Consider the following 9,917-nt stretch of genomic DNA (forward strand, 5'->3'; position numbering starts at 1 on the left):
AGTAACACTCAGTTAATACGGTACTCTTAACACTCAGACTCAGTTATTAAAAACATTAGCCTACTAATTGTGAACAGTAAACACTGGCACTGCATATGTAGCCTAAGTGGTGAAAAAAAAAAGGCAAAATGAGCCAAATTACACTCATTTAGGCTAAAGAGAAACAACAGTCATTGGAACAGACTGAATAGGTGATAATAATCTTGATACAAAATTAAATTTCTAAGACTGACTCTGCATCAGCGTTGCCCTTGCTGTTCATGAAATATATTACCGACTGGTACTTCAAAAGTATGACCTGAATAAAGGTTGTCATTTTAGTTATTACAAGAAATTACACATATTTCATAACTTTATGAATCAGAACATACTGTTGAGTAGGCCTGCTATAGGATGGAATCTGAGCATCATTTTATTTCAATGTCATTAGATTTAGTGTCAATATTTCTTTCGAACATTGCCGAGACCCCTACAGTGTTTCTTGCCGAATTAAAGTTAGCTTGATGCTTTTCTGTGGCAGCGTACCAAATTAACCCTGATTTGGAACAGTACACAAAAGTGCCACATACTTTGCAATATGGTTTGCTGTCTTTATTCAATATCCAGCCTGAAAACCGCTTGTCAGTTTGCCATCCTTTAACAAATTTATTTTTGTATGCAGTTTTGGTTTTATTTGATGCACTAACTTTATCAACTCTACATCTTTTTTCTCTCTCTTCATCAGTAACATATTCACAATCATCTGAAGCTGATGATGAAACCCAAAAAAAGTGATCACCCCCCCTCCACTTATTGGAGTGGTTTGGGATAACTAAAACGATTTTAACCCACTGTCTAAAAATCACCCCCCCCCCCGAATTCTAAAAGTGGATAGAGCCCCTGTGTTTTAGTCACAATTTTTTTCATAAACTCCATTGATTGCAGTCACTACGATCCTTCTTGCACTCAGTTCAGTTGTAGAAGAAAAAATAGTATTAGCAGAGGGTGGGAATCGAACCCATGCAATCGAAATTACTACTCCTTTGCACTAACCCATTAGGAAACGCTGGTTGTGGCGATGTATTCAGTTAAATTTCTTTGTATCAAAATCTTTCGATAAAGACGACCAGATAATCACGTGTTGAGTCATGTCACGCATGATAGCGCTACCAACATCAGCGGGTAGCCACTTTAACAAGCAGATTTCTAATAAACCACGAGCCAACCACGAACAATTAACCAATCAGAAGCTACGCTGTTCATGACGTCATCAAGGTTGCATACAGGAAGAACAAAGGAAAAACGCAAATTCTCGCTAAATTAAATCATCGCTTTGCCATCGGTTGACTTGGCGCAGAGAGTTAGGGCGATGGTAGTCATTTCATTGACGTGGGTTTGACTCCCACCCCTGCTATGACTATTTTTTCTTCTGTAATTACCAAACAAGTTCAAAGTAATAATGAATTCTCTGGCTGAATGCTGGCATGGTCACCTGATTGGTTCGTGGTTGGATTAGATATCTGCATGTTAAAGTGCCTTTTCGAGAAGTGTAATACGTTAAAGTGCCTACCGTTGCGAGTGGCATATTTGGTAGCCACTTTAACAAGTCGAAATTCTGCCACTGAAATTGACTACAATGCAACCGCCAACCAATCAGAACGTGTTATAAGAGGCTACCGTCCAATTGTGACCCTTCTAGCACTCATCCAGAGAGTTGATGCTTGTTTAGAACTTTATTTGGTAATTACAGAAGAAAAAGAGCAATAGCAGTGGTGAGAATCGAACACGCGTCAATGAAATGACTACATTCTAGCCCTAACCCTTAAGCCAACCAGCTGACAAAAAATCCATCACTTAATTTGCTTTCTATGATCTTCTTTTCGCCATTTTTTACGTCACTTAAACCGTAGCTTATGATTGGTTGGCGGTTTCATTTCATTCTAGTCAATTTCAGTGGCAGAATAGACCTTTTGCATAACAAATCAACAGAGCGTGACGTTGGAGTCGTGAACGACTAGCCGTTGTTCACAATGCTGTGCGATAGGGTTAGTGGCAGGGTTGCCATATTGGCGTTTTTCCTGCCAAATTTGGCGTTTTTTGAAAGCGTTTGGCAGGAGAAAAATACGTTTGGCAGTTTGGCATTTTTTTGGCATTTTTTATTTTTGTGTCTGGCATTTTTTTGTAATTATTACGGTACCGGTACAACTCACCACTACAGTTTTTTCAAAAACTTTTATTAATGAAAGTCCATCAAAAAACTTTAATTTATGGACTGGAAACTCCGAATTCCTAATTTATTGAAATGGAAGCTCCAGACCGGTAGCCACTTTAACAAGTCGAAATTCTGCCACTGAAATTGATTAGAATGAAACCGCCAACCAATCATAAGCTACGATTTAAGTGACGTAAAAAATGGCGAAAAGAAGATAATAGAAAGCAAATTAAGTGATGGATTTTTTGTCAGCTGGTTGGCTTAAGGGTTAGGGTTAAGGCTAGAAAGTAGTCATTTCATTGACGCGGGTTCGATTCCCACTACTGCTATTGCTCTTTTTCTTCTTTAATTACCAAATAAAGTTCAAAACAAGCATTAACTCTCTGGATGAGTGCTAGAAGGATCACAATTGGACGGCAGCCTCTTATAACATGTTCTGATTAGTTGGCGGTTGCATTCTAGTCAATTTCAGTGGCAGAATTTCGACTTGTTAAAGTGGCTACCCTCCAGACCAGAGCCTGGAGCTTGGTCTGGAGCATGGAGCATTTGCTATGACGAATGGTGTTGAAGTCAGTCAACACCAACTCAACATCAGTCAAAACTCAACAGCCGGCAGCCTCAAGCTAAAACAAAGAACCATTTTAAAAAACCATTCACTGACTTCAACACAATTCGTCATAGCACATGACTAGGGAACTGTGTTCCGAAAGCTAGTGTAATTTGATATTGCCAAAAAGAACCTGCAGCATCAGGCTATAACAGATCGTTTGAATCTACACTGTGAAGTAAGCAACGATCATGCTGCTAAAAGCGAAACTCATTCAACTACATTTATCAGTAATCTTAAGCGTTATTGGTAGTAAAAATGTGCATACTGTGAAATCCATCAAGCTTGTCAAATTAGCCATGTTTGTTTAAGAACAATAACATAATTATCGTAATTTACTGATAATTTCAGATAATTTTTTTTTGTTTTCTTTGTGAACACCATCATTAAAGCAATGGCAGAACGCTCAGTTGTTGAGATAAGAATTACAATGTAGGCACTGTATTAGTGGGAATAAAAATATTTGATTGAGGTAGGCTATGTCGCATAGGTAGGCTACAGTAAATGAGAAAGGTTATACTGTATTTAGCATAATTTTACCACGCAACTCGATCCGCCTATTGTCATGCAAAAACTACTACAAAATGCAAAAAATGTGATGTCGGTCTGCATGTTAAATGCTTTAAGCAATATCATATTCCGCAATGACTTGTTTTAGTGATGTTGTGTTACTTCGCTAATTTTCATGTTCATATTTTTTGAACTTTCATTTCAATAAAATGCTCGACGACAATAATGACATGACAAGACATGAACAAGACATTTCCCATTTATCACTTTGAGCGATAAGTAAAATGTAATAACGCTTGCATTACGCACAAGAAACTTGTGAAATTTGATAACGGATTTGTCTAGCGTCTTATATATAGGACGACTTTTTTCTCAAAAAGTACAAACAAAATTAGGAAAAAAATAATTGTGATATGTTTTTTAGGTCATAATTATGCAATATTTAAATTTTCCGAAATTTTTTTTAAGTACTTTCACTTTCGGCACAAATGGGTTAACTTTTTAAGTTAAATGGCACTTACGCATTCGGTTATTATTTTTGGATTAAAGTTATATCGCCAAGCTAGAAAAAAAATCGATCTTACAGTCTATAAGCGATTTGTTGTTATTGTGTGTGAATTTTGTCTTTTAATCTGAGTTTGTGACGTAACCGCACGTCTCAAGGCAAGTCCTTGCAATTTTAGTTAATCTACTCATCTAAAGATTTAATGCGCTTAAAACAGGTTTCATGTTTTGACGAGAGAGATATTTTTTGACGAGAGATCCAATGAAAAAAGAAAACACAAGAATAAAATAGTTGATCATGAGGTGGCGCGAAAGACCATGTTTTCGATGTAAAAGCGGCCTCGCATTGCGACACTTTCACAAACCACTTGCCAATTTCTTTCGCTTCGCTTCAAAGGAAGTTGTGCCACCTGTGCGCTTACATTTTAATTGTATAATTCACTCGCGATTGCCCATTGCAGCAAAACAACAAGAGACTTGCTGCATGCATTTCATTGCATTGCAATTTGCAACTCTAAAAATTATTGTGTTGTCAGGGCCGTCGCTGCAGGGGGGCGTGCCCCCTCCCCTGATAACGACCTGTGCACACACACTTCAGGCACTGAAGAAGAACTGGTTTTAATTTTAGTTTCATTAACTAGGTGGCTAGTAAAAATATTACTTTTCATGATCTTTCCACTTGTGTGTTGATCCAAAATAAAGTTTATCGGCGATTAATTATCGGCGATAATCAAATATTGCCTTTGGCGATAACGATAAACAATAAATGAAAAAATAATTGAGCGATAACGATAAGCGATAAAAATTTATCGCCGATAATTATCGCCGATGAATTATCGCCGATAATGCCCATCACTGACTATAAACCTATATGGGAGGCTACTGTCTCGGAAAGCACACGGTCACTGTGCAGCCTACCAGGAATTTCGTTGACTTGAGCTGCTGAATTGGTACCGGAAGTTCCCCACCAGTACCGTACATGCAGTCTATTAAAAATGGCATGTGAAAAAGCAAGTGAAAATGAAATGCGTTTTTTATCAAATTATAATCAAAATCTAAAATTGTAGTCTGCAAGTGCCGCCCGGGGCGGTCCGCCCCCCCCCCCCTCCCCTAGATACGCCACTGTAGATCACTTTCAGTTAAGCTTATTCAAACAGAATATTTGCGATGCAAAAGTTTCAGACAGCTGTTTGATATTATGAATGCATGTGAAAACCCATCGGATGCCAGAATAGCTCCACATCCACTTGTAAAAACATGCACTACAAGGCCAATTGGTTTTTATCACCTTCCTCTGATTGCGCTTGGTTGATGCTTGATAGCTCCAACTATGTGGCTGCATACAACCTTTGAAAGTTTGTTTTAATTTAGCTTGACACATGCAGTTTGTGTTTTATTATTCATACTAAGTGGTCTATCAAGTTAAAGTAAGACAATATACCATCAGACAGAGCTATATGTAGCACCAAATAGTATGGTGTATGACCTTTCTGATTAACAGGACAAGTAACTACTAACACTAACAGTTTGGCAGTTTTTTTGGCAGTTTTTTTTGAAACCCTGAAAAATTTGGCAGTTTTTTGGCGGTTTTTATGAAACATTTGGCAGGCAAAGCTATTTTGGATCTGGCAACCCTGGTTAGTGGCGTAGTTTGCAGGCAAATAAATTGTTCAACGTTTGCTTGAGCTGTTGTTTTGTGGTCTTTACGGGCGTGTATCAGTGTTTCAGTATAATTTGCCAGAAAATAAAACTCTTTTAAGTTGTAAACTTAGGCTACAGAAGTGTAAACCTTCGACCAGTTCTTTGCTGTATTGGAAGCGATCTTGCCAGGCAAAGATAGGAAGAATTTCTTGTATTATACAGCTTCAAAAGCTAAGCATGCAAATCAAAATATTGATGCCGAACTTAATGACGAGGCTACTTTCGAAATACCTCAAAATGCTACAGGAGCACTGCATCTACATAGATTAACGGTGGAAGATTGAATTTTTGCTGGTGTTGAAGCTTCGCCTGGGTTTGTTTTATACAGACTTAAAGCACAAGGTTTGGTATTAGTTCTGCATTCGTACTGTACTGTACATCGTATTTTTCATTCATGAATACACCTTATGTATTTAAGGTTGATTGGTTTGAACATATTCCCTCATCGTGACGTTATCATAGCAACCATGAAGCCAGACTTCAAAAAGGACTACCCAAGCACCATGATCATCATCGACTGCACTGAAGTAGGCCTACGTCTCGAAACACTGTCCTCACTTCACCGTCAGTCGCAAACGTATTCGAACTATAAAAGTACGAACACTGCAAAGGCATTAGTCATTAGTGGGAGTTGATCCAAATGGGGGTAATATGTTTGTATTTCAGTTGTACACTGGTAATGTGAGTGACAAAGAAATATATCAGAGGAGTGGATTTTTTCACCTTTTGAAGCAGAAAATAGCTGCTAATGAACTGCACGTCATGATGCTGGCAGCTGTTATGGCCGATAAAGGGTTTCTTATAGAAAAAGACTTAGCCTACATGGTATTGGTCTACATTTGAAGATCTCACCGTTCCTAGGTAGAAGGCCTCAAATGAGTGAGGACGAAGTGTTAAATAAACGAAGTATTGCACGCCATCGCATTCATGTAGAGAGGACCATCAAAAAATTTGTCAATTTCACATCTTCGACAGGAAAATACCAGTGACTATGCTTGGTATCATCAATAAAATGTGGTTGGTTCGTTGCATATTATGTTATGCAGAATGAAAATAAAATGTTGCAAGACAAGGTGCCACTATCGTGGTCCATAATTCCCGGTCAAAATGCACACGCTTCACAATGGCGTCCTAAATTGCCTTTCCTAGTCTGTTAGCCAACACTATGATTAAAACGAACAAGAATTGAAGTGTGCCGATAATCTACAATTATTCATAAACACAAAAAATTTACTTTCACCTGCCACCGACCTCACGCTTGCTTGCAATAACAAGAAACGCCTTCATAAACCGTAGTAAACAAGCGATTCTCAACCCTCAGACTCCGCGTAACTCAAACGTCACGCTCTGGTGATTTTGAATGTGCAAAAGGTCTATTTCGACTTTGGCTACCAGCATATTTGTATGTATTGGTAGGGTTGCCAACCTGTCTTCACCAAAAAAAAGCCAGACCTAGTCACAAAAAAAGCCTAAAAAAAGCCAGTAGAAAATAGCTGAAAAAGCCAATTAGTATTCATTAAACATACACATATAAAAAGTGCACAACCATTAACCAAATAGTGTCCCACCGAACTTTGACTTCAGCGACAACGCAGAAACATAGTTAATGAAAAGACAAGCAACTAGAAAATTTTCTAGTTTCGGCTTCAAAACGACATTTGGTTGGACACTACAACGAAATATAAAGTAGAAATTACTGCTCCGATTGACGCTGACTGAATTTTTTTCTAAAAAAATCAGGAAAGAGAAAATTAAGCCAAAATTATGTTGGCTTTTTATTAATTTGACAAAAAATTGATGAAACATGAAAAAAAGCCAGAAAAAGCCTAATTTTTCTGGCTTTTTTTTATTAAAAAAAAATAAGCCAAGGGAGTTGAAAAACAGACAGATTCTCAAAATCTGGCTTCAAAAAAGCCAAATTGGAAATCTTGTAGTTATGGTAAGAAGTTTTCAAGTGTTACCAGTTGTCTCCAACGCATTTGTTTATGGCAGTTTTAAACAATCCCAAATTTCATTCATATTTCACAGCCTGTTCTGTTATTTTATTACCGACCAACAAAGCTCAAAATATCACATCATAACCTAACAGAGGTTTGAGAAACCTCATAAAACGCGCAACTCTTAAACGTACTCACGACCAAAAAGATCGATTAAACTATATTAAACACAAGGATTTGACACGGTTACAACACCTTAAAAAATTGAATTGAAAAGTGAAAAAATGTGAAGGAAATCTCAAAAGTAGATGAAAAAACGAAGCAATGAAAAAAGTAATAACTTGATGGATAGTTGCAATGTTGGAAGGTTGTGGTGCGCTATCAAAGATGTTAAAAGTCAACAGAAAAGCGAACGTTTTTGATGCAATTTTCAAGAAAGGCAAGGTAAACAGACAAAATTTATTATTGATACAGTGATTTTTAAAAAAATAAGAAAGATTTTATGTCTATCATTGTGATATTTTTAGGTCAAAATTTTTCTTGAAAACGCTTTGAAAGCATATGCTTCTAGATTTCAAGTCTAGAATTTTTTCCGAGCTATCCTTGCTTCAGACTTAACAATTACGCACCTCTTAATTTAGTGTCCAACGTTCTTGAAATTATCTCTTGTATTATCTCATTATCTCATTCAAAATTATCTCATTCTTAATTATCAATTCTTATTTTTAATTAATTCTTTATTCTTAATTCTTTATTCTCATTCTTAATATAATTTCAAGAATGAGAAATTATCTCATTCTTGAAATTATATTATATCAACATTCTTGAAAAAATTATTGAGATTTACATTCTATTCAATTTGTTTGTCAAATTATACGGCCTACCTTTTTTTAAACTGTGATTATTTTTGTATTGTAATGTTTTTACTCGTAGCCTTGTATAGGCTACTATTTATTGGCTTGAACTTTTCTTGGTTGCACTGAAGTTTAAACGCCCTTGCTACAAGAGTTTATTGATTTCAAAAGTTTTTCCTATTTTTAATCACCTGGAATAAAGTTTATATTTGAATAAAACCACAGGACTTCACTTGAGGATCGCAGCAGCACATGATTTCTTTTCTTTCATTAATATTACTCAACATCAGCCTATCTTGTTTCAACGTAATTTGCCGATGCTTGACATTTGTCACATTAAGAACTGGGAAGCAGCTGACTCGATGACTGATATAGTCTTTCGCTGCTTCCTGTCTGTTGTGGTATTTAGATAGCTATGGTACTATTTTATTCGTATTGTGTATAATTGTACCGTACTATTGTGGCAACAGACAAAATAAAAGGTTTTTCTCTCTCTCGTTGTGGAAAAAAGTTCTTTTTTTGGCAACATTATTTAAAATCAGTGATAAATTTAAGGCAGTGGCTATTTGACCGGCTCCGGTCTTTGAATCTGAAACACTATTTGACCGGTCATGACGTCACTACATAAGCACTTTTTTCTTTCAAAGCAAAAGACGATAAGCGCGTTAAGTTTTAAATTCAACACGGTTTCTTCAACTGAGTCCGTGGCGCATACGTAACGTCTCGGGCTACCATTCTAGAGGGAATGAGTTCGATACTACCCGGAAGCGTTCTTTTTTTTTTTAATTTTTTTAACTACAAAAGGATACAAACTGATATGAATGAATCAACAAGTGAATAAAAAAGTTTTAAAACGAATTAAAAAAGTTTTTTCTAGTCTTTATTTTTAACAAGTTTAACAAGTTTCAAATCATCATCTCAACCAACCCTTCAATCAAGACAACTTTCCACTTTCACTTTACTACGCTACGCTGAAGAGGTCGGGAGATCGAAACACTGGCCTTTGTCCGTAGTTGCTTTTCATAATGTCTTTTTAGACATTCTTTTTGGGTCAATAATGTCTTTTTAGACATTACTTTTAACCCTTTGAGGACCATAAACTTTTGAGACATGTTTTATTGAAATATTGATGATTTTTACTACAAGTTTATGACTTTAAAGAAGTATTTGAAAAAAAATTACTTTTTTTTTATTTCAAATAGAAGTTTTTGCTGTGGTACATATGTGTACCATTGGTCCTTAAGGGTAATGTGTTTAGTATCATGGCTAGTATGGTTTTACACAGTGGCGGCTGGTTCTGTTGGTGAGCAGTGGAGCTGCAGTGAATAGTGGAGGGGGGGCAAAGCCCGCCGCTGAGTTTGCAGAAGGCGAACGACTTCGCGGGGGGGTCTGGAGGGTCTCCTCCCAAAAAAATTTGAAAAATTGCATTATATTTGGTGAGTTCTGAGCATGTTTTTACCCCAAATTTTGAAAAAATGCTTTCAAACTTTGTTGAAAAGTTGATATTCCTAAGCTGTATTTTAAAAAAACCTAACAGTATTGCTTTGGACACAAACTTTACTAGTATTGAGCTTTGTCTTGACTAGCCTAGCCGTTGCATACAAGGTTCAAGT

This window comes from Aplidium turbinatum, chromosome 7 (genome assembly GCF_918807975.1).
Source record: "Aplidium turbinatum chromosome 7, kaAplTurb1.1, whole genome shotgun sequence".
Lineage (NCBI taxonomy): Eukaryota > Metazoa > Chordata > Ascidiacea > Aplousobranchia > Polyclinidae > Aplidium > Aplidium turbinatum.